At 37.5% G+C, this 26,779-nt stretch overlaps 1 long non-coding RNA gene across 1 annotated transcript in view; it reads right to left on the bottom strand.

Moving 5' to 3' along the window:
* LOC148051011 (uncharacterized) overlaps nt 1-26,371 on the bottom strand; it is a 35,917-nt gene extending 9,546 nt beyond the window's left edge. The window contains exons 1-3 of the long non-coding RNA XR_015700280.1: nt 26,267-26,371; nt 15,489-15,553; nt 4,296-4,341 (exon numbers count right to left, since the gene is read on the bottom strand). This is a non-coding gene — a long non-coding RNA (uncharacterized LOC148051011). The remainder of the gene's footprint in view (nt 1-4,295; nt 4,342-15,488; nt 15,554-26,266) is intronic.
* Nucleotides 26,372-26,779: the final 408 nt, after the last annotated feature.

Raw genomic sequence — 26,779 nt, 5'->3', positions numbered from 1 at the left:
GTACTTAAGAACGTTACAGAGTCTGCTCAGCTGCTGGCTCCTTGGGAACTCATCAGGGACTGTCATCTTAATATTAATTGGGTTTTGTGCAGGAATCTGAGTCCCACAATGAGAGGGTTTCAAGAGAGAAGATTATGCCCAAAGCCAGATATAAAGACAAACATATTTAGCACAACAATTATGATAATTGCAGAAACACTCTGAGAAATAAGTAAATCTGATTAAGGGCACTTCTACATGATCAAATATTAATCTGACGTCTTCACTCTAACCTGGTTTGAACATAAGAGGCTTCTTATGGTTTTATGTATTAACAGATTTGTAGAAGCTGAACTCATAGTACCTAATAATATGGTACATCCAAGTCAATACAGTAAAAGGATCTTTACGGAATGTAATCCACTTAAATTAAAAATAGACACAGATTGAATCATAAAGCTTAAATTAAAATTGACATACAGTCAATCAATAAACCATTTTATATAAAGTCTTGTATAAACTACCGTAACATTTTTCAATCTCATAGTGTAAAAACTTGTGTGTATTTCTTTTTATTGAATAAAGACTACATCACTTCAGAACAATTCATCATAAATACCACTTGGACAAAGACTTAAAACTTTCCAGACTCACATAATACCCAGCAAATTAAATACACCTATATTTACAGGTGTGAGATTTATTTCTCTTTAAAAACATGTGTATTAACTATAGAGATTTGAAGTATCCGATTAAACCATTTCATCTTTAAGATCACTATGATTTATTAAAACTGTGGGCCAACGCTATATTTGAGTGATGAGTGATGAGACAGTGGCAGCAAAATAAAGTGTTTGCAACACTGATTTCTCTACATATATGTGCATGCACATACTTGTGTATAAATATATACATATGCAGACCCCTCTATAAAGAATCCATACAAAATCATGTTTAATATTCTGTACACATTATATTTAATACTATCACGACAAGTATTTTCAGTTTGTTATGCACAGACCAGTTTTGAATAAATCTTAAGCCAATATATACAGTACGCATACTTTTTAATATAAATTTGCAGAGGTAGAAGCAATGTCTGAGAGCATCTATGCTATATTTGCATAATCATTTACGTTAACTCAGATGAAAGCTTCCACGTATAGCTAAGTATTCAAAATTGAACATAAAGCATTTGAAAACTATTACAGTAATATATGCACAGAAGCCTACAAAAAACGATAATATATCAAAAATTGTAATACAAAAATTATTTCAACCTGAGAAAGAAACAGACACACAGAAATGCCTATCTATCCATCCTTATTTGTAAGTATTAACCACATATAGACCTTATGTGAAAGGTAAATCTTGCCAGCATGGCTTACCTCCCATAGTAATTAGGCTTGTGTTTCTGCTTTATTAACTCTGATACAACAGTGTCCTGCCCTCTGTCACCAGGGGTACTAATAGATGATAATCACTACGATTTGGAAACCATACAAATTAAATGATGAAGTGAGATGAAGTGTAGTAACTCAATGAGTTCAAGGACAAGCAAGTTAGTCATTTCAATACTGATTTTCAGGATATTAAATTGGAAATACATGAAGAAATTAGACCACAGTTTATCACAAAAAAATAATAATTTACATTTACAAGTTAATTATACATATTCCTGAAATATTAATATTTTAAAGATGATACTAAAAAGTTTGCCTTATACAAGACAGTTTACTTTCCCCTAAAAGAAACATTAGAAATATAGCTCTTATTTATAAATGCAATGAAGTCTTTACAAGATTTAACACTCCCTATGGACAAATTTAATTTTGTGTGGACAGCAAGTATATTTTTCCAGTCCAGTGTAAGCAGGCTTATATTAATATACTAGAAATACATTTTTATCTGTATTACTACAATGTTGAAGATGTGATACTAATTCTTAGCTCCTAGCTACAATTTTTCATCCATTAATCTCACAGCACTAATACTGCAAACCTACTGCTAATTTTTTAAAATCAAGCACTTAATTATGCAGAAATATAACTCAGCCAACAAAAGTAACTTAACTACCAATTGTCAGCATTTTTTTCTTTTAGAAGCTTTTAAACTTAAAACTTGTGATGAATATCACAATTTTACAGTAATTTCAAAAAGAGGCTTCAAATTCTGAAATATCTGTTTAAATGATAGATTTCCTTTAAAAAAAATATCAGCTTCGTAAGAGACAATTAAAGCACTGACATGAAGATACTAAGTCTGAACATTGTCACTGTACTTAACTGTCTTTTCAAATCCATACTTGTCTTTGGTAACTTGTCCATAATACAATCATTTATTATTTTCAATACACAAGACATTTAGTTTCAAAGTCTTACATGTTTCAATGTAAATCTAAGACTCCCACATTTTAAAAGACAGAAATATATTTCAGTACATTTACTGAAAGACAAATAAGTTTCAGTATAAGCTAACATTTAAAAAAAAATCAGTGAAAAATTTTGTCAAACAGCTTTTTTTTTTTTTAATAAGTAAACAGGTGAAGGCAGCTACTTAAATGTATTATCCAGTTACCTAGAAAAACCCTGGTTCTTGGGAAAACAATCCATGTTATTCAAATCAAAGTCACATTTTCCTAGTAGTTTTCTAAACCAATATATTCACCTACAAACAGCTCACCCTATTAAGTTTTGAATTTTGTTAGATATAAGTTTCAATAATCAGGGTGCTCTGCAAAAACATAACTCCGCTTGGGCCTATATCATGCACTTTGAAAGCAAATACTCTGCATTCTTTTTCAAACTAAGCAAGTACAGTACATTTTTAAACATTGCTTATAACCAAAAAATATAAAATATTATTTGTACCTTGTTCAGGCATATTGATATAAAAATATTATTTCATTCTTTAAAGTGTTAAGGTCAAAAGCAATACAATTTCTGAACTAAAATTGAATTCTGCATGCGAAAACTATTTTAAATTATACCAAAAGTTTTAACAGCGTACATCTGCTCTCTACTGATCTTACAATCCACAAGGATGTATTTTACTACAGTGCCACAAAATATATATAGCCCACAAAATACAATTACATCTCATATTTAAAAAGCTCAAATACTATGATTTCAAAAAAGTGTCCTAAAAATTGTAGTTTCCATCTTTGAAGAGGAAAGGCTTTGTAGACAAAAGAAGTACAGATACTTTGCTAATAATCACCCAACTAGCTCCTTTCTGTTCTGAGGAATTGTTTTCTATGGTTACCATGTTTACATCCATTCAATTCTAGATGCAGATTATGGCAATTAGATATTTATCCTCCTTAATGTACACTGTTTTTATTTATGTTGAACTTGAATCCATTATCAGAAACAAAGCCGCATACATATAACCCTAACCAATTGCTGGAGATGCACACAGACTACTGCTTGTTTACTTTGGGTAGACTAATCTTATGGCATGCATTAAAAATGTTGTACTTGTCACCGACTAATACAACAAATTGAAACCTTGGAACAATCTTATTTACAATTCAAATGCTCCATATTTGATTCTTGCATCAGAATTTTCATTTAACCCTTTTTTTAAATAACTGACTCTCAGAGCAATGTACAGCTACATTGCAATTTAAAACTCAATACAAGATCATTTCATTTGTTACACATAGTTTTTATCTAAAAGATACATCCAGAGTGCATTACCTCGCTGCATACTTTTTAGGTCCTCAGTAAGTATGCAGTATATAACTGAATATTTCAACTGTTTTGTACTATTCACACAGCTAGGGTTATTGTTGAAAGAAAAAAAACCAAACTTTGCCTCATCTGTATTCCATAAATAAAAGGCGTAGCTGCTGTTTTTACTTACAGTTCCCAGAATTTCTTTCTCTTCTAAACCTTTTTAGCTCTTAATATGAAAGTTTTATTAGTTATTCTGTCAGAAAATTCAAACCTTTACTAAGTGCCATGAACAGTTACAGTTGGGTTAAGTGTGGTTGGGTATCCCTGATTCCATCAGGAAAAAACCAAAACAATACATGGCATATGTTAACATCTAAAGACTGAAAACATACCCAGTAAAATAGTCCCCCAGACTTAAAGGAAATCACTACTTAATTCCACAAACATTTGTTTCAGCTCAGGAATTGCACTAGAAACTTTAAGTAGTTTTCTGGTTCAAAAATTACTCTAGTTGATATGTGGAGTCATAAGATGCTGCATAGCACCATCTGCTGGTTTGAACAATGGGCTTTGGAGACAGCATGTCCAATTATTCTTCACGTTATCCAAAATCTATAAAGGCAACATTCCACTCACCTTAGTTCCACAGGATTTGTAGAATTCTGCAAATTCACTGCACAAACTGAAAGAGAATGAGACACACACACACACACACACAGAATTAGATGTGTACATAAAGACATCTGAAAATCATACAGAGATGAAATCTGAGCAGGAGGGCCTTATTCAAATGAAAAAAAAGAAAGCTGAATTTCCTTTGTCCCAGTCCAGGGAAGCATTCATTTTAAACTGTTTCATGGACATTATTCTTTTGCTTCAATCTAGATTTCTTTTGGAAGGAAATTTAGGAGGTTGTTGGATGTAGAAAGAATTTTCTTAAGCAAGAACATCACAACAGTTTCTATCCTAAATTAATCCATCCTTAAATGCTAAATTCAGAAACAGTTATTTTATTTTGGGTTATAGTGAATACAGACATTAAAAATTGTATAAACATAACTGATAAAGAACATATTTTGACTTTGTCCAGGCTTCATATATGCAAGCAGATTAAAAAGAAGCAATATTTGGAATGCTATCATGAGAAGATTATGAAAGCTAAAACAGCCTTAGGAATATTTTCTGAGAAATGACTGGTGAGCAAGTCAGGAAGCTGTTTAAATTTACGTTTTTATTCTTTTATTGCTATTTAAAAGGAAAATACAACCAACCTCACTTTAACTGGAATTGTTTGCCACACCAACTCAAAAAATAACAATTTTTCCCCAAAAAATGAGACTATCCAGACCTCTGAATTGTTAACCTTTTTTCTATGCAGTTTACGTATGAGCAGTAGCCACAGACCTGATGTAAAAATTAAAGACAAATTCTGCAGCATTACTGGAGCTGCTTGTATAAGCACCACCCTCACACTGTAAGAGTACAAACGATAGGACTGAGTCTGATAGTCCTCCCTCAGTGACACCACTCAAACTGTGGTAGCAGAATTCTATAGATGGGAAACCCAGATTCTGCTCACACCTCTGACTGCTCCCTGTAAATTAATTTGTTTACTTGATGCCTGTTTCATGAGGTGTGTAGAGGCTTTAGCTGGTACATGTGCATACCAAAAATATCACACGTTTAGTAACCACTGTGGGGTCCTGGCCACAGTGTGCTCTGTGACAGCTTGATGATAAACAGCTGGCCTGCTTGTGGAACATGCAGAGCACACTGGGCAACATGAGCAAGAAACAGGTAAGCAATGTTAGCAGAACTCACATTTCAGAATTATAGGACAGGCTACTTTGAAAATTCTGTTGCTGAGCTGTCCAAGCTAAGAGTGTGGTTAGAACTCAGCTCAATGCCTGGTAAAATAAGTATACTCTTACCAATTTCAGCAAGAGCTAGCTCACATCTTCGGGACAAAAATTAAGAGTCAGAAGAATCCCTCTTTCCCCCAACAACTCACAGCCTTTGTTATATCTACAAATAACTCGAATTAGTAGATTTAGTACTTCATATTTAAGACACTGTAACATTTGAGATAAAAAGAAAAAAACACAACCATCTATTTTTCCATTCAGTAAACTAGGAATCAAACTGGTGTGCCTGCCATCTCCTGCAGCCAGCATAAGATTCCACCAAGCTCTGCAAATCCAAACGACAATGCATCACTGCCTGTCTATACCATAGAACTGAACATATGGAGACATACAATAATCCTGGTTAGCACTGGTATATATAAGAAAAGATGAAGGTGGTCAAGTAACAGATAAGAAAAAACCTTGAGCAGGCTTATCAGATTCCTCTGGCAGTAGCACCATGTGTCAGAACAGTCAAACCTCAAAAATACAAAATGCCTTTAGTTTAGAATACTCTCTACCCTAGAAGTATTTTTATAAAGTATTATCTGGTATTGTTCATCCCACAATATGCTTCTATTTCAAGTTATAACAGACTGCTGCTAAACTTCAGTGACTCAGTAGTTGGTATGTACTAAGCATAATTTTATTTGCCACTGTAGTGATATGCGGTCTCCTCAGTGTGACTTCACGTAAAAGTTTCTTGCACCGGTTTTAAGACAACAGTAGTTTTAAACAACAGCAACAACCACCAAACACACACACACACACCCCCCAAAAAAAAAAAAAAAAAAAGAGATGAGAAAGTGATCCAAAGTGGTACCTCCAGCTGAACCATATTACCTACCTGGCATAGCCTAAAACCAAATTCTTGTGTCAGCATCTTTACCAGATCGACACATAGCACAACTTTTTATTTTAATTCCTTCCTAACATTGTAAAGAAATAAGTTTAGTATATCAGAAAGCTACAAAATATTGAGTCACCAATACCAATGGATGTCCAGCTAGCTATTTCAAGCCTTACTTACAAACAGTTGATTTTTGTTCTTTTCAGAATGTCGACATTCTTGCTAATTCCTAGTATTCTTACAGATGTTTTAAACTATTCAAAACACATCGGCTTAAAGTTGTAAGTAGACACTTCTACATACCTACCATCTTGCAAATATATTGAATATCAATGTGCCAAGAATCTAGTAACCCAGATGAAATCTCTAGGATCGCAGTACAGAGTTGGACATTTTCTCCGAAGTTCAATAAAGGCATAATGTTGAGGAGATAACAGACTTTAGTTTCTATCACCTTTAAATATAACTTTTTTTATTTTAATACAACATCTGAAAACAACATGAAACCTCTTATATAAATAACTAACCAGAAAAGAGATTATTTTTCACGAATTTCAAGGGAATTTGGATTAGACATTTGTTTTATAGACTCTGTGGGACAGGAAACATTTCTTCCACATTTTTGCCAAGTGCCTTAACAAACAGAGCACTTAAAAAAAAAATCTCAATGGCAGCCAAGACAAGTCCTATCACAAACTGCATTTTAATTAAATACTATTCAGACTAAATCAGTATGAAATCCCAGTTATTTAACAGCTTCACTGAAAACAGATACATGCACTATGAAAGGAAAAAAAAACCTCAGCAAGGTATCACTTATTAGGATCTAAGTATCATTTAATTGCATGGAAATGAGATATATATGCTTTGAATTAATGTGGAAGTACTTATCCATGACATGGCATTTATCAAAGATTAGCATTCTCCAATAGAAAAATTTTCAAGCTACTGCCCATGGCCACAAGAAATTAAAGCTAAAACTGGAGATGGCAAAAACAATTCAAAATTCTGGTTCAGGCATATTACTGCATGAATATGATTGCCCATGGACTACTGAATATGTGAGATCACTACATCCTGATACAGAATGAGTTTAGATCATTGCTTGTTTATGAACAGCTACTAATAAACACAAACAGATCTTTGTTGTTTCAGAAGAGCAACATGTAATTTTTCCACTAACACAGTACTATAAATAATAACTTCTGCAACCAATTACAGAATAACCTCAAGTAATACATGTGTATTATGCCTGCAGCTTAAAGTTTTGAGAATACCTTAATTTTCATACGCTAAATTTGTACAATCATTATAAATGCAAACTTAGAGCCAACGCACAGTGCTGTTATTGGATAAAAAGGTGTAGGAAAAGAAAATCTAAAATTCTGAAGTCCACAAGTAGTTCCACCACAGTATGCTTTACAGCACTGACTGCAGTTACCAAAGCACTCAGCACTGGTCACAGAAGTTAGGGACTAGAACGGACTTCAGGTGATAATTCATGTTTCACTTTGAACATGTCTCCACTCAATAGGGCCTTACTCTTGGTTAGCACTACAGCACTACTGTATTTTACAGTATTAATAATACTGTGATCTCTGTTGCTATACTTGTTATTTCTGTTCTATGCCCCTGAGTTTACAGACACCGTGCTGTTTGCAGAAGAAGCTGCTATTACAGGCTGCAGAATCAGTAAAATTTGCTACAAAAGGATCCTGAATGGATCAAGCCATGGGACTCGTTACATTCCTACCTCCTTTCATAAAGAAAACCAACCAAAGAACAAAAACCACCCCCAAAAAACACACAAACACTCACAAAAACAAAACCTCTCAAACAGTAAAATAAATTTACATACAGAGCTAGAGCAATTGTCACAAGTTTCTACAAGCATATATTACAAAGTGAAAAACCTGGCAAACAAAGTAATGAGGACTGCACTTGGAGCCTTACCCAGCAAGCTCAATAGCTTAAATTCTTACTATTGAAAATCCTATTTTTCAATATCTTAGCGTAGTATATTGATTTTTCGTATAACTACTGCCTCAATTCTGCAAGTGTTATATATGAGCACTTGTCTAAGTGTGTTAACAGGCCTACCAAAATCCATGCAAACAATCATAAGCAGGCATAAACTACAATATCTTATTAGGTATTCTAATGACATTTTTAGGATAAATGTATTACAATGTTTAGCCATTTGATGGAACAGTGTCTAAAAGCATTCATTCCTTGTCTACTTTAGGCTTTCACCTAATCTAAGATCATTACTGCAAGAGCTCTGAGGATACTCTATTTCATAAAAATAAGAGGCTTAACTGTTCTATTCATGTTAGTGCCTCCAAAGACACTAAGCAGTTGCCTTTTCAAAATATTTTCTTCAAAGAAAATTTTGACAGCATGCCAGAAGGATGCTTTGGTATAAATACAGAAAGAATAATATGGTTTTGAAAATTTTTCTGTTTTTAGATCAGTGCACAAAAATAATTTTAGTATTAATAGTTCTCAAATAAATATTGAGTATAATCACCTATGAAGGCATAAATGTGCTACTGGGTGAGTTAACTCAAAGAACCACCTGTCTTGTGCTAAATTAGTGATTGGCTATTTAAATCTGACCTGAATGAGAAGGTAAGAAAGGAGGAAGTAGTTCCTTGCAAACACATATCAACAGACATAAGCAAATCATAGAATCATTTAGGTTGGAAAAGACCTTTAAGATCATCAAGTCCAACCGTCAACCTAGCACTGCCAAGTCCACCACTAAACCATGTCCCTAAGCGCCATGTCTACATGTCTTTTAAATACCTCCAAGGATGGGAACTCAACCACTTGCCTGGGCAGCCTGTGCCAATGCTTGACAACCCTTTCGGTGAAGATGTTTTTCCTAATATCTAGATAACAACCTGGGAGAAGAGACCAACACCCACCTCACTACAACCTCCTTTCAGGTAGTTGTAGGAAGCAATAAGGTCTCCCTTCAGCCTCCTCTTCTCCAGGCTAAACAACCCCAGCTCCCCCAGCCGCTCCTCATAAGACTTGTGCTCTAGACCCTTCACCAACTTCGCTGCCCTTCTTTGGACACGCTCTAGCACCTCCATGTCCTTCCTGTAGGGAGGGGCCCAAAACTGAACACAGTATTTGAGGTGCGGCCTCACCAGTGCCGAGTACAGGGGCACTATCGCCTCCCTAGCCCTGCTGGCCACACTATTTCTGATGCAAGCCAGGATGCTATTGGCCTTCTCGGCCACCTAGGCACACTGCCGGCTCATATTCAGCCGGCTGTTGACCAGCACCTCCAGGTCCTTTTCTGCAAGGCAGCTCTCGAGCCACTCTTCCCCAAGCCTGTAGCATTGCATGGGATTGTTGTGACCCAAGTGCAGGACCCAGCCCTTGGGCCTTGTTGAACCTCATACAGTTGGTCTCAGCCCATCGATCCAGCCTGTCCAGATCCCTCTGTAGAGCCTTCCTCGCTCCGTCAGATCGACACTCCTGCCCAACTTAGTGTCATCTGCAAACTTACTGAGGGTGTACTCAATCCCCTTGTCCAGATCATTGATAAAGATATTAAACAGAACTGGCTCCAGTACTGAGCCCTGGGGAACACCACCTGTGATTGGCCACCAACTGGATTTAACTCCATTCACCGCAACTCTTTGGGCCCTGCAATCCAGCCAGTTTCTTACCCAGCAAAGTGTATGCCCATCCAAGCCATAAGCAGCCAGTTTCTCCAGCAGAATGCTGTGGGAAACAGTGTCAAAGGCTTTACTAAAGCCCAGGTAGACAACATCCATAGCCTTTCCTTCATCCACTAAGTGGGCCACCTTGTCATAGAAGGAGATCAGGTTAGTCAAGCAGGACCTGCCTTTCATAAACCCATGCTGACTGGGCCTGATCACCTGGTTGTCCTGTATGCACTGTGTGATGGCATTCAAGACGATCTGCTCCATAACCTTCCTCAGCACCAAGGTTAGAATGACAGGCCTGTAGTTCCCTGGATCCTCCTTCCAGCCCTTCTTGTAGATGGGAATCACATTTGCTAACTTCCAGTCAACTGGGAACTCCCCAGTTAGCCAGGACTGCTGATAAATGATGGAAAGTGGCTTGATGAGCACTTCCACCAGCTCCCTCAGTACCCTAATCAGTGGATCCCATCCAGCCTCAGAGGCTTTTGTGTGTCTAAGTGGTGTAGCAGGTTGCTAACAACTTCCCCTTGCATTACAGGGGCTTCATTCTTCTTCCTGTCCCTGTGTTCCAGCTCAGGGGGCTGGGTACCTGGAGAACAGCTGGTCTTACTATTAAAGACTAAGGCAAAGAAGGCATTAAGTACCTCATCCTTTTCCTCATCCTTTGTCACTATGTTTCCCCCCACATCCAGTAAAGGATGGAGATTCTCCTTAGTTCTCCTTTTGTTGATAATGTATTTGTAGAAACACTTTTTATTGTCTTTTATGGCAGTAGCCAGATTAAGTCCTAGTTGGGCTTTGGCCCTTCTAATTTTCTCTCTGCTTAACCTCACGACATCCTTGTAGTCCTCCTGAGTTGCCTGCCCCTTTATCCAAAGATCATAAACTCTCCTTTTTTTCCTGAGTTCCAGCCAAAGCTCTCTGTTCAGCCAGGCCGGTCTTCTCCCCCACCAGCTCGTCTTTTGGCACATAGGGATGGCCTGCTCCTGAGCCTTTAAGATTTCCTTCTTGAAGACTGTCCAGCCTTCCTGGACTCCTTTGTCCTTCAGGGCTGCCTCCCAAGGGACTCTGTCAACCAGTCTAAGCAGGCCAAAGTCTGATCTCCGAAGTCCAAGGTAGCAGTTCTGCTGACCCCCCCCTCCTTACTTCTGCAAGAATCAAAACCTATCATTTTGTGATCACTATGCCCAAGACAGCCTCCAACCGCCACATCACCCACCAGTCCTTCACTGTTCACAAACAGGTCTAGCAGGGCACATTCCCTAGCTGGCTCCCTCACCAGCTGTGTCAGGAAGTTATCTTCCACACCCTCCAGGAGCCTCCTAGATTGTTTCCTCTCCACTGTATGGTATTTCCAGAAGTCCCCCACGAGAACAGGGGCTAGTGATCATGAGACTTCTCTCAGCTTCTTATAGAATATTTCGTCTGCCTCTTCATCCTGGTTGGGTGGTCTATAACAGACTCCCACCATAATATCGGCCTTGTTGGCCTTCCCCCTGATTCTTACCCATAACCACTCAACCCTATCGTCACCATCATTAAGGTCTAGACAATCAAAATGCTTCCTAACATTCAAGTCTACCCCGCCACCTCTCCTTCCTTGCCTATCCCTTCTGAAGAGTTCATAGCCATCCATTGCAGCACTCCAGTTCTGCAAGTTATCTCACCATGTTTCCATGACAGCAACTATGTCACAGTTTTCCTGCTGCACAATGGCTTCCAGCTCCTCCTGTTTGTTGCCCATGCTGCATGCATTGGTGTAGATGCACTTCAGTTGGGCTATTGATCCTGGCACCTTTTTGCAGGGAGAAGCCCTGATTCCTACATGACCATTCTCAGGTACTTCTGTGGTTTCTAACACATCCATAACCTTTGTGTCTTTGCTGCTGCATGGATCTCCATCCCCTACCTCCACCAAGATGGCAGACCGAAGGACCTTGCTAGCACACCATCCCTCAAACACTGGCGTGTTGCCCCCAGGCTTATCTCTGGCAAGCTTGGTTTTATCCCTTTCCCCCTTCTAATCTAGTTAAATACTACATATTACAAGAAAATTTTAAAAATTAAAAAGAAAATATGAAAAAGTGAGAAATGAGAAAACAAAAGTTTAAATTCTTAGATTTGCTAAGTAGAAAAATAGCAAGTAGAAAGGACAATGAAAAATGGTTTTCTGATGTAACATCATGCTGTGACATTTTTCTGAACAGACTTAAAAGTCAGAGTACCCAAACAGTACGTGAAAGATTAAAACCTGTCTACAGAAAGCTAATGTATAGCTTTTGTCTCTGAGCTTAATATACATTAACTCTTCTGAATACATATATGCTACATCATACTTGGATAGAATACTTTTCAACTTCTGATCATGGGTTGGGCTGCTTAAACCCAAATCCCCTCCAGAACTTTTAACTAGTGAAGTAGAATGTGATCAAATACACCCCTGCAACATATTGGACTCTGGCTGCTATCTTCACCTCAAAAGCATGAGGCTTAGAGAATATTTAATGCCCATAAAGAATATCTTCCTTCTTATCAAGGACATACATAATTAGGTGACAAGAACTCTTAAGGAAAAAATGTTAAAAAAAAATTTGAGCCAGAATATGTGGCCTTTTGAATATTAAAAGACAGTTCTATTTAGCCATATGCTTTTGAGGTAACAAGCAAGTCTGATTTGGATTCAAAGCTTCCCAGATTACGTGTCGGCAGAAACAGAAACCTTGAAGATATGTAATACTGTACTGTGCCAAGCTGCAGATCCAAGTACAAAATTATGGTCAGTCATGGCCATGAGGAGATCATTCAGAGGCACACCTATGCCACCTCCCCAAATTCTTTTTACAGGTCACACGAATACAAAAATTAATAGAATTCTGTGGACAAACTACAATGAAAATGAAATGCCTGGTCTTTACCAGGCTCCTTTAATAGAAATGCATTTCCCACTGTAGGAACTTAGCAGATCCTAGTGATTGATGCAATGTGTACTTCTTCAAATCACACTAATTTGCCGTATATCCAAATGACAGATCCAAGTGATATTTCATCTGAGCAAGCAGGAATGGAACTGGGAAGGCCAAAGTTTGACTAGGATTGAAACTGGTGAGGAATGTGAAGTGGTTCAAAAACTAACAATGTCATTTATGTCCTGCACAGTGTAATGTACCTTCGGCAAGTTTGCAGATGATGCCAAATTGCTTGTGGATGGAAACAGTTTATATTCAAAGGGATCTCATCAAGCCAGGGAAATGGGACAACAGAAGCCTCACAGAGAAAAGGACCTCTCTTGGAATACAACAGCCCCATGCAGGAATGCAGGCTAAGGACCAAGTAGGTAGGTAGCAGTCCTGCAGAAAGGGTCTTGCAGGCCTTAGAAGAAATTTTTTAATCATTAGGATAGACACTCAAAGAGACTACGTTATCTCCAGCTTCTGAGATTTGCTGAATTCAGTTGGATAAGCCCTGAGCAACCTCATCTAACTGCAAAGTCACTCCTGCTCTGAGCAGGAGGTTGGACTAGATAAACTTTCTCAGATATAACCGAACAGCACCAGCACAGGATTCACGACAGTGAACTACTTTCTGACACCACCAATGAGGAATTTACTCTCCAAAACTATAACTTGTTTGTGAATAACCAGTTGTGAACATACAGATGAGAAAGGCATGACAAAATATTTTCGTCCTTTTTCCAAAACAGCATGAATATTTGACAGCATTATTTACAGGCAAGTTTTCTAAATTAGCTGGTCAGTTTCTGTGCTGCCTGTGTGGGGTTTTCCCACAGTAATAGGAGTTTTTGCTTTAGGTGAATGTGACTCCAAACCAAGTCAAACAGTTTCTGGAGGAGCAAAACTAATCAAGCCACCTTTCCTGCAGAGTTTTGCCCCAAGGTTGATAGCTCATGTGGCTTCCCTGATTTCTAATAAAGGCTGAGATTACATTATACCCTTCCCCCTCAGTGGAACACAAGCTTTTTCTTCTAACCATTGCTTATTTTCCTAGGACTCACAGAACTGAAATATCTAAGATTTCTAGTTCTCCATCACATTTATTCTGGAATGACCAAGCTCAGAAAGTTTTTAGGAATAAATGCAGAGACACCCTCACACACAGTCAACATGACTGCCCAAAAAAGTCATCTCTATGTCAACAATCTAGAAAACATTAGTGAGCCATGTAACTTGGAAGTTCTGTAAGCATTTTCAGTAATTTCCAGTTCAGAGTAGTAACTGCTATTGGTCAATATCAGTTGATCTAGATGTCTAGAAAACTAAAAATTACCTCAAAGGATGGCTTGCCAGAAAATTCTCATCATGAATCATTAAAAAGTCCTATTATAAAAAGAACAATGAGTTTTTTCCTATGAAACATGGTGCTGGGCCATCTTGTCTAGATTGTGCTCTTGCCTAGAAAGGTTGGACCAGATGATCCTTGAGGTCTCTTCCAACCTGGTATTCTATGATTCTATGAAACTGTTAAGTGAAGATTTTAAGGAACTTCAAGAAAACAATCTCTTAATTTAATAATCTAGTCCAGAAACTGCACAAATGGAATTATTCAATATAATATATTTCTTCAGAAAAGAAATGGTATTTCAATCCCAAAATTAAATATCAATCCTAATTGATTTGCTTCCCCTCCTTTAATTCCTATGGGTCTTCCCCTTTTCTCAATTTAATATCACTGTATTTTATAGATTAAAAGCAAAGTGTCTGTTGCTAAACTATTCCTTCTTTGATTTAGAATACATCACCAATTAGAATACTAAATAGAGAATATAGCAAGATGATCATCATGATATCTTGGGAGCTGAACTTTACCTAAGCATAACTGTGGTACAGGTTACATGCAAGGTAGAACTCTCAATAATGACACTAGTGTTAGGTGCTTAGATATTGCCAAGGTAATCATTTGAATTAATCCAGTTTGGAACCTCCGTCATAAAGAAACTTAAAGCGAATTAGCAAGTTTTAGAGGCCTAATGTACTTCAGTGAATTTAGTTCCAAAATTGAAGGAACTACCTAGAAAAAGATTTTTAAAAATGTGAGCTCACAAACCCAATAAGGATAAAGCTTAAAAAGCCTTGAAAATCAGGATGAAACAGAACTGCTTAACATTATTCTGGCCTGATATTCACACACACACAGTCTTCACACTCCGTGTTTGGTTTTGTTGTGTATTTTGGGGGGTTTCTTCCTGTTTGTTTGTTAACTAGCACATTGCTGCAGGTATTAAATCTTGGTTTGTATTTGAAATGGTGTTCCTTTGACATGTATACCCAGAACTGTGGACCTCAGTCATCAGGTGCTACTTCAGGCATACCAATTTGATGGGGTTATTAACACACTACAAATTAAGAAGTTAGCAAAGCAGTAAGTCACGTACTTAATAAGTGTTCTTCACCTTCAGAGTATCTTTCTTTTCTGGTATTTTCACAAATGCTCCCAAATCTGTAAAAAAAAAAAAATAATTTGACAAATAACTCAAAAAGTATATAAGTATAAATTACCTCAGTTCTCAAATCTCATTCTTATCTCAACTGCTTGCACACATTTACCCAATCAAGCAAAATGTCATGCATCATACCAGGCTAATCTCAGCTTAAGAAAATTGCTAAAGGTTTATGAAGTCACCCAGGTAGAAAAAAAATTACAAATAATTCAAGTGCTGTCAGTTGTTGTGGAGGTATAGGATTTGACCGGGCCCCGAAGGGTGAAAAATTTGACTGTTCATAGTGATTAACTGCATCATTTGTTTCCAGAGATCTAGGGTAAGAACAGGGTTGGATCTAAGAGACAGAAGCCTGAATTCTCTTGGTGAAAAGCCATTTTATCTGAATCCAGAGCAGAAAACACCATGTAGCTAGTCCAGGCCTTTATTATAGGAAACCTAATAATCTCCACCAGCAGAAAATTCAAGACAGACATTTATAAGGATACCATACTTGCTGAGGTCAACCTTCTTCCCCACCCCCAGCACTGAGAGCAAGACAAGAACAAGCCAGTTTCATGAATTTTAAGAATTTACATGCTGCTGCACCTTTTAGTGGCTAACAAAGTGAGCCAGTGAAAGACCTACCTCCACATGAAAGGGATCCCTTAGCAAAATGGGAACATCAAGCTATGAACAAGAGCCAGCCCATAGCAGAAAAAAAGGTTTTAGACTTTGTGAGAAGGGAACAGTGACCCTCAAATTTTGTCTAGACCATGCATTCTCCCTCTTATCCCCAGGGTGGGGAGGGTTGTATTTCCAAAACTTCATTGGTATTTTGGGAGATTTGGGGAGTTTGTTTGTTTTTTAAAACATCTTAAATATGTGTGTGTGTGCTCATTCAGTAAAAAAAAAAAAAAAAAATGCACCCTGCCCCCTTCAATGACTGTCACTGCACTAGGTTGTTCAGACCAATTACTGAGAATAACAAGTAACTTCACAAAGTCACCTTCTAAACACAGAAATTCTACAAGCAACTCATTCAGCATTAGGTCTTTGCTTTCAGATTTATGCTATTTTTTTCAGCTTGCATTCATGTCAATGCCACTCTTATCACCCAAAAGTCTACTACTTCTCTACATTTATCTTTTATGTATCTAAAATGTACATGAAGTGTCCTGACTAAACGTAACTGAAATATACCATGCAGAGATGGAACATGGAAGGAACATGCCTTTCAGGATGTTAAACTTCTTTCAATAATGTTGCCATATGCCAATGAAACAGTCTTTAATTCCCACCTCTTCAACACTTCCTACCTTCAGTTAATACTCAGTATGTTGGATGCTGAAAATAGTATATTGCACAAAACAGCAGTAGTGAACACACTAATTCCAAGGGTTGTGTTCACTAGTTTGTAACTCTAGTGAAGTTTGCTGCAGCGCTAATTTTTGTGTGCTTTTCAAAGGCAGTCACAAAATGAATATCAAAGCACATAAGTAATCCACATTGGGAAATCTGTCAGAAATTGTTGGGAAAATAAAGTGAATCAATAGCATGTCAAGGGACTCAAATGGAAAAAATACTGAATATTCATTTTCTTAGTTTCAGAGGGGCAGGGATTTAGTAGAAATGGAGCAGCTTGTAGGATTTTCAACTTTCTTGAAAACATTCAAATAATTTTTGTGATGTGCTTTGAATTCAAAATTTGATTAGTTCCCCGAAAATTACGTTTTGCATCTTCATGTTGTTTACTGATGCATATACAGCATAATTACAAGAACTAGTCTGAACGGCACAACAACTTTTAAGTACATTGTTGCAAGAAAAAAAGAAGTACAATAACAAGTATTCATGTTTGCTCATTACCATGCAGAAACACATGGAAAGCAGCTATACATTTGAAAGTGCTGCTACAAATGCTGCTAAGTAGAAGCAAACATAAAAAAATACCTGAGTTAATTTCAGTGCTTTAATGAGATTTACAGCATATAAAATATTCTTTTTTAATGTGGTTTACATTCCAGGAAATGTGATATGCTTACACAAGCAACTCTTAATGGAGGACTGTGTCTGTGTAGTTTGTTACTTAGGCTGCAAACTTGCTTCATCTGTTTGCCAAACAGCTGTAAATATAGTTCTACACAGACCATATTATGCAATTTCGATATCTGACTAAACAGAAGCACACTCCTATGTTAATTTTTTTTTGTAAGAAAAATATCAGGCCTCTTCATCTCGCACATAATACAAGAGCAAAGAAATTTTGAAATAAGCCCCACAACGTATCAATTATGAAGTAGGGGCAGGGAGGGGGGGGTACTAAAACAATTCCCCTACTACTTATTTATTTTTGCATATAACTATATAAATATTTGCAGGCAACCCAGTAATCCATTCAAAGAGAAAGTTATGAAATCTCCTCATTAAAGTCAAACGTCTGCCAGCCACCTAACCCTTGGGTCACATTTATTTTACTGTCTTCACCTGTCCCTTCTTTGAAGAATCCAAATAGTAAGTCAGTGATTACTTTTTTAAAAGCGAAATAGATTTTAAAAATTTACTCGAACAATTAAAGAAAACTTAGTACTTGTAAACACAATAACAACTTCTTGATAGTCAATGTTCATCTCTTTCAGAAATTGTTGATAAATAAGAATGGACCTACAACTTAATTTTAAAAATTGTCATCCATAAAACATGCTTTCATCCTGACATCATCATATAATTTTTTTTATAGTTCTCTAATTAGAAGCCCTCTTTCCCTAGTATAAACAAAAATGATGAAACTATCATGTAACAAAGATTAACTACTTTTGATAAGGAAGGGAAATTCTACATTTACTTCATAGAAGCCAGAAAACCACTCTCACCATTCTTAAGTAACAGCAGAAATAATAAAAACATAGAAAAAGCACAATTTGTTTTTTTAGAACTGTTCCTTCTTTTGCCTTAGAAGATTAACTTTCAAAGAGACTGTGAAATCAATGATGTAATCCTTTTCAAGTCAAACTGAAAAGAAACCTGTAAATACCAAACATTTGCTCTTTAGAGGATAACAAGAAGAAAAAAAAATAAAGATAACCAGTTTCCTAAAACAGGTTAAGAAAGTATAGTCTAAGTAATAGTTCCCTAAAATATGATTATTTTATTGCTTTTTTTATTGGAATCTATTTTTAATTTAACAGTAAGACTTCATATCCCACTTTAAAAAGCAAAACAAAACAAACACACACCTTAGTCACACTATCAACCATTACTCCTATCTCTTCCTACATCCTTTCCTAGGAAAAATGAACTTCTAGTTAGCGTGTTAGTGAAAAGTGTTTCCTCTGACCTCCCCTTGAAAAATTTTTCACACTCTTAGATTATTCAATGGGTGCCCAATTAGAGAGTTTTGAGTGTTTTAATGATGCTCCTTACTTCTGCCCATATCCAATATGGAAGACAAACAAAGCCTTAAATACTTTCCAACTCATGACAACAATCACACACCTGCTTAACATCATCACATCAAGGCTATTTTGTACAATGGCTGTCTCCCAAAACAGCATAATAACAGTGAAGAAATATTCTTATTTTGTCAACTTTTAGCACTTTTGAATTTTGGATGTGTAGTGAAAATGCTAAGGTACTACTGAAAGGCAAATAAATGAATATAGGAATTCACATTTCAAGTAGTATCTCCCAGTTTGACTTCCTTTCAAACAGTAATGGTTCAAGAGAAAAAAGACCAAAATGCCTGGTAGCCTATATGTACAACTATCCAGGAAAGATAAGCACAATACCAATAGAAGCATTGCTTGTTTGACTTTGTGTTCCTGTATTTAAAAAAAAGCATCTAGAACTAACAACATGCTCAAGAATCTTGCAGTGTGGGGGTGATTTAGGCAAAAATGGTGAATTTTCACATTCAGGTCACCTGAGGAAGATAGCAGCAATGAAAATGCAGCTATTACAAGGCAATGAGATTGCTTCCACTAAAGTGGATCTGCAGCTACAGTTACATCCCAAATTGCCAGTGAGAGATATTTTCTATTGAACAGAATTGTTTTGTTAAAAAAAAAATAATAATAAAAAAAAGGCTAAAAGTAATTAAGAAAACAATTTTGCCAGGAATTTTTCAAAATAAGCAATCAATATTTCAAATTGACTATGTTGAATTTAGTGACAACACGAATCAAGATTTCATACACTTTATAAAGGCAGCTCTCATGAAACAGCATTAAATTCCACCATTATCTCCACCTAAATTTCAGGGTTCTGTATTGGCAGTATGCAGAACATTGAACAATCACCTCTTGACTTTTATTGTAGAAGGCATTCAGCACCCTCCAGGCACCAAAAAATCAGCCACTAAAAAGCCACTCTCCCCTCCGCTTGACTATCCTGATGGCCTGCTACTGCACCTTCATCCTCCATGCTGCATGCACTTGATATATTTATCTGAACTATGCATACTTAAGACTATGTATATGGCCCCCATCTAATACATTGACTCTTATGGGGAAAATTGTTCCACTACTGATCCACTTGCTAACCATCACACTTTTCAAGATCAACTTAGAAAACTGGAAGTCTGAGCCATCCAGGAGAACGTTAATCATATGTCATCTGGGAAAGTTTTGCAACCTTAGCAGAAAAATACTGATTTGCCAAGTTAATTTGCCCTCTTATTGTAAGAAACTCAGCTTTCATGATCTTAGGTTTCCTGGAGTTTATACAAGGAGGAAAACCCACAAAGTGTGGTAAGACTAGTGAAGAAACCAGTAGAACTGGTAAAACAATGATGCTCAAACTATCCGAATGCAGGGAGCTTTACATGGAGAACAGCAAGAGACTATATGAAAACAAGAATGTACTGAATGAAGCAAATGAAATTCTAAAACAAAATACTTAGTTACAGCCCTGTTTGATATAGACAAGTGAAGAGAATACTCCTGTAAAAACGTCAAATTAACATCTGTGGAAACTGCAGTCTAATGTTTCACAATTCTTCCAACACTCACATACCTCATTAAACAGAAACAGTCCTTCTGACCAGGTCCTGAGCAATCTTAACTCTGCTTTAGCAGCATAAAGTTCATAATAAATTGAAAGTGGAAAACTACTGTTTTGGGGGTTTTTTGGAGGGGCTGTGTGTCTTTTTTTTTTTTTTTTTTTTTTTACATAGCAGCTTCTTAAAACCATGTTAATACAGAAGATATAACTTCCAGACCTATAGAGCCTTAGATGGATAATGTAATAAGCAAAACTAGTCTAATCTGATCTTGCCTCCTATTTCACTCCACCTACTACTAAAACATGTAATATATGTAAACAAAACTTTTCTTTTTGCCAAAAAAATAATTCCAGGACCCCATATCACTAAAAATCAAAGGAAGTCTGAAAAACATACCAAACATAACATTTAGAGTGATTTACTGGACATGATCATGAAGTAGGAATTACTCAATTCTTAATAACACTATCAAGGTATACCCATTGTCAAAACGAAGCACTCAAAACCCACAAAGTAGTTTTAAGCAAGATAGCTGGTCACATTAAAATCTTATGCGTTCAATGCACCTGCATGAACAAAGATGTTTATTTACTTGACAATATCATTCCAACTCTATCTAGACCATATTAAGCATTACAGGTGTTTCAAAATTCTGCCTAAAACAAGGAAGTTACAATAGTTGTAACATTGTTTGTGCCTTCCCACTTGAAACAGCATGCAAATACAGTGATGATTTGGTGCCAATAGCCCTGGTGAATAACGTTGTATTTGTTAATACAGCAAATGATAACAGCTCTACCTTGTGTAAGTTTCCTATCCATGAAAGCAGAAGATACTATTCTTTAAGATAATTTAACAATACAACAAGCAAACAAAACTACAGTTCATCTTCATTCTGCCTCCCGATATCTCCCTAATACTAAAAACCTAGCTCTGTATCTTTGGTTCTCTTAGATCCATGTGCAATCCTTTCTTCCTCCTAGAAATTTTGGCTACTGCTTTCTCCACAAGCCCAATGTGACAATATGCGCAACAGTAGCTTCCACTGGCTGGCAAGAAGCGAAGCACTTCATGATAGTTCAGCTAGACATACAACAATCCAGCAGTAATATACAACAGGACTGCCAAATACATTTCATATGTTCTATGTGAAATCTGGCAGACCTCCCATACGGCATCTCACTGCATGAGTTCTAACTGATGGAAACGTTTACAAAAAAAATACTTACAAACAAAATCGTCGTGTTTCACACAGATCTATCTTAATTCCAAATCCAGAAAGTAAATTGGCATGTACATGTGATTAACTCCAGCAAAGATTGATGAATTTGAAGTACTTATTCTGCAATCGTAAATACAGTTCTAATGAGTCAGAGTGACTACTTCAGTGAAATGGATCACGATGTTAAAATTGTTATTCTCTTAAACATGAAACCTCTCTTCTCCCAAAGTGCAATGTCCAGGCAATTCCATGTGAAATCATGAACCTAGACATTATCCGTATTTAGCAAATACACATATTTGTTACCATTCAAGTGAAAGAAAGTAACCCATACACAATGAAATCTTTTGATGCCTCTAGTGGCTGTCATTTGAACTTTGTTTTTATTGTGCTGCATCTGAAATGTCACCCTCCTTACCATGTTGCTACTTGAAGACTCACAACACAGGCTGCGTTTAGCCCTTCTCCCTTGCTCTCCCTTTTCACCCACAAGAGACCAATAAACTGGTTTTCTCACCAGTGACAAACAGGTGAAATACACATTAACGACTTTATTTTTATGCTAAGCTCATAGTAAAAAAGGTCACATGCTAAATATGACATCCCAAAAATAAGCTCAACAAGTTTGTCCCCTCTATTGAAGTATAAGTTTAATTTTAAAGAAAGCACGTTTCTAAAAGAACCAATGAGCCCTCTCTAAAATAAAAAAATGAACCTGCTTGAGGAACTACAGGAATGCTAGAAAAGAGGCATATTTAGTACTATGAGTCTTCCCAAATCTTTTACATATACACAAATCTAATTTTTTTTTTTTTTTTTTGAGGCTTTGTAAGAAAGAGTTAACTAGAGGCTACCCTAAAGAACAAGCAAGGTAGGGAAGCAGCAGCAATCTTTCCCCAAAATAAAAGATTCACTCTGCCTTTCTAATATGACTTTTAGAGCTGTCAACCACCAACATCCACAGCTTCTACTAAAGGCGATAGGAGCTATAAATACTGAGACTTCCAAGAAACCAGATCCTTATGCACATCATGCCAGTTGACCTTGGAGGGCATTTTGCCTCAAGAGACAACTGAGGCTAAATCATCTAGCATTTCCATTTTGTATTCAGTTATGGATAGTACATCTGGCTGCAGCTCTTTGCGTAACATAATTCACCCTTGCCATCGTGTTCAACTAACCAACACTACCCATTCACTGATACCACATCCTCCAGCCTTCACCAAAGCCTACAACAAGTATTGGCTACATCAGCCTCTCATTTCTCTTCTAATTTTTCTTTCAATGTCATATTCTACATAGGTCTAATGAGGTTGAGGAGAAAAGGGAGGGAAAAAAAAAAGGGAAAAAAAAGAAAAAAAAATAAGCACCTTAGCACAACTTTCTGCTACAACCAACATGTAAGAACCACAATGAATTCCTTTTACAATTCTTTCCATAATGATAGCTTAGACTGGCATGCAAGTAGCCGAATCTTCATCAAGATGTATGCAGTAAGTAAACGCCTGTAGACAGCTGATGAATTGTATGTAAAGTTCTTTTATACAGTTTATGTCAAAATTCTTCTAAAGATAGAAAATTGTCTGGAAGCATTTGAGGTTGTATAAACAGATCAAGTTTTGACATAGGGTTATCTCTAATGTGTGTTTGGCCTTAGGGAGAAGCACCAAGAGTAAGTTCTCAATTTTTATGGTATCTAAAAACAATATAATTTTCAAACGCACCTTAAGTAGCAGCTACTTTATGCTACTACCACTTCATTAGGAACACTTTAAAAGGTATTTAAAAATTCATATTCACATCGAATGTAATTGCCATTTAACTCAGGAATTTACTTTTAATAAACACATTCTTGAGCTGGTAACAGTAAAAGCATCATTCAAACATCATTTCCTGTACTAAATTTTACCCATATTAACAGACTTAGCAAAGCATCAACCACAAACATGTTGGTGATAGAAATTTCCTAATGCAAGCAGTCTTTATAGATTTCTGCTATTTCAGTGCAGGTCTCCAAGGACCATTTGAATCCATATTAATTTCCTTTCTGGCAGTTATGTGACCATGTATGAACTGCACTATTTCACTTTTAATCTGTCAGTAATTTAGTAATGTGTAAACTAATTATGCACAGATATTAATGTAATCAGTTTGGGGAGCTATAAAATCAATGTGTTTTTACGGACTGTATTAAAGAGAATTGCATTATTATAGTCATGTCTGTTGCTGATAATGTTATGGAATTAAAATAATTATGATCCATGCATCAATACACATTCCCACAATCCACCCAGTGATACAATACTATTACTTTCTATAGAGGACAGGTCAAGTTTTTCAATAACATTAAAATTAAATCTGCCTGAAAAGTATATGTGGCTTCCCATTAAGAAATACAAATTTGGTAACATCCCAGGTTTCCTGTAGTGAACTAGAAATGAACTGGCTAGTCACATTTCATCCATGATTCAACCCAAATACTCAGCTTTGCTCCAACAGAAAATGTGCAGGAAAGACTGTAACTACAACTCAACACTGGGCCATGTAAGTTAATCAAGAATCACATCTGAAGCATCATGTAACAAGTCACTAAAATTATCAAGCATCACCACGTATCCAGGCATATAACAAAAACATTATCAATGTACAGCAGCTGAGGCATGCTGCCACAGAGCCTAGCTTTGCTCTCAGATACCCAGCTGCAACTCATAATGCAGAGGATCATGCCTCTGCCTCATCTCCACCTCTTCCACACTCAATGGCCTCTTGAACTTCTCCTGTGCTTTTCTACATGCTAATTCTTCTGTTTTCTGTGATGCAGGTCATCCAAAACACAGATTTCTCTTGTGAAATCTAATAATGCCTTTCACCAACTGTACTTATCATCATACACACATGCATCGGGCCAAGCAAGACAACAAGAAAGCAGTTCTGAAGTTACCTCAGTAGTTAAGACCCCATCTCTTTTCTCAGTAATGATTTCCAAGCTAAAAGGAACTTAATTATCTTTGAAGAGTGTATTATTCCTCTCAGATTTATTTGAAAATATCAACAAATTCGAAGTTCTGCCACACCAGCAGAACTACTCACAACATAACTGCACCAGTTTTCCCGTTCCTTTACAAAGGTACAATTAAATTATATGTTAAACTTTCACGATACAATTAATCCAGTCAGACTTGATCTGCTGCCAAAAGGCCTGGCCTTTTCCTCTCTCACTGCCTGCCCATACCCAGCTTCTGCCTAAACAGTACTGCGGCCCCTCCTGCCACTTGCAGTCTCACAGGCAGCTTTGGGGTAGGGCAGCAAGGATACATGTTTTGCGGGCTATTTGACAAATAACATCAATATGCAGAGATAAACACAGCTTGCTTACAAGTAAATTAATACTTGCTACTGGTAAAATTAGTTTTTTTAACATGTAAAAGATATTAAGGCCTCAAACTTTCCATTCTACCCTAGTATTAATTTATAGTTATAAATTCATTTATTCATGTGTATTATTAACAGTACCTTTTATAGAAACAGCAAATTAAATCTGCAAAGCATAGATATCTGTTCTTGTGCCCTATTTTAGGAAGGGAGCTTAATAGAATTAATTTGAACTTCAAACTGGGCTGGCAGTAGAAAACCAGTAGTAACTGACTTGTGAAAACATGTTAGCACAGACCCCAAAAGGCCATTCACACATTCGCCCCACTTTTTTTTTTCTTTTAAAAACACAGACACTTTTTGGCATGGAAGTAAACAGCAATGCACACCTCACAGAAAGTTTATGTACCAAACAAAGTGCAAAACAATGGATTTCAAACAGCAACAAGCCAGCTGTTTTCACCTGGCACTTGTCAAACTTCCATGTATGTTTCTTCCCTTGTTGAACTTCTACATGGAACACACACAGAGCAAACGCCGAGCATGGCACCTGGAGCAGGACAGGGCCTGCCTGCAGCCCCCCACGCAGCAGGGACAGGGCCCTGACAGCAGCGGGCCAGGGCAGAGCGGGCCAGGCCAGGATGGCCCCTCAGGCCTCGCCATGGAGGACTCCCCAGAGGCCTGCCTGCACACCCTGCCACGGACAGGCTGCCTGGGAGGTACAAAACACAGGGGGAAGAAAATAACAAGCACATCAAATAGCCACAGCAGGTCTCTCTCACTACAGCACAAAGGAGTAACCACTGGCAGGCACAGCTCTGCCCGAGGCTGGCACTGTTCTGGAAGGTTCCAGAAGGTTCCTCCCACAGCCTCCAGCTGCACCTTCCCGCCAGCTCCCTGAGGCTCCCCTGCTGGAAGCACCGAGCCCAGCCTGGGTAGCTAGCAGCCACCCTGCACAGCACAGGCAGCCAGGGGACACAGGGGACCACCTTATCACCACACCTCTTCCTTCAGCTTTTGCACCAAGAAGGGGCAAAGCCAGCGGAGAGTCCCCATCATGTATGACCCCCACACCAGTGGCCTCTAAGCTGCTCAGAAACCTCACTGGGAAGAAAACCAGCTCAGCCCTATACCCACCATAGCAGAGAAACAACTGCTCGCGGGCTGTGTTCCTCCTCCACGCTCCAGCCACACCACCAGTTACCACCCAGCAGGGCAGACTCATCACTTTGCAGAGCTGCAGCAGGGCAAGGGGGCACCAAGTGCCCTGCCGAAGGGTTTAATGGCAGGTGGGGCTGCCTCTCTCCTCTGCACCTGGTAGATCAGGTGAGCTGCCTCTTACTAATAGTTTTAAACCTCTCTAGAAAAACAAAGTGGCCAAGAAGCACTGTGATGGCATTTGACCATGAAACAGCCTCACTAACATTATCAGGAAAACAGACTGCAAAAATGTCACCGAAATAACTGTCATCTTCACCAAGTGTGATTAGGTGGCAAAAATGTTCAGTCTGGCTCTATTTGTCTATAATTTACTGTAAGTCCTGGGGAAACAAAAAAACCAAACACTTAAGGCCTGTGAGGGAAGGGAAGCCCATGAAAAGGAGAGGGAGGGTCGGGGTGAGAGTCGTGCCAGCATAGGGAGCGTGCGGG

The sequence above is a fragment of the Nipponia nippon genome, unplaced genomic scaffold (assembly GCF_047370975.1).
Source record: "Nipponia nippon isolate SJK-2023a ecotype South Korea unplaced genomic scaffold, ASM4737097v1 scaffold_7, whole genome shotgun sequence".
Taxonomy (NCBI): Eukaryota; Metazoa; Chordata; class Aves; order Pelecaniformes; family Threskiornithidae; genus Nipponia; species Nipponia nippon.
Note: the sequence above shows the minus strand (reverse complement) of the source record. Positions and strands in the feature narration are given on the sequence as shown.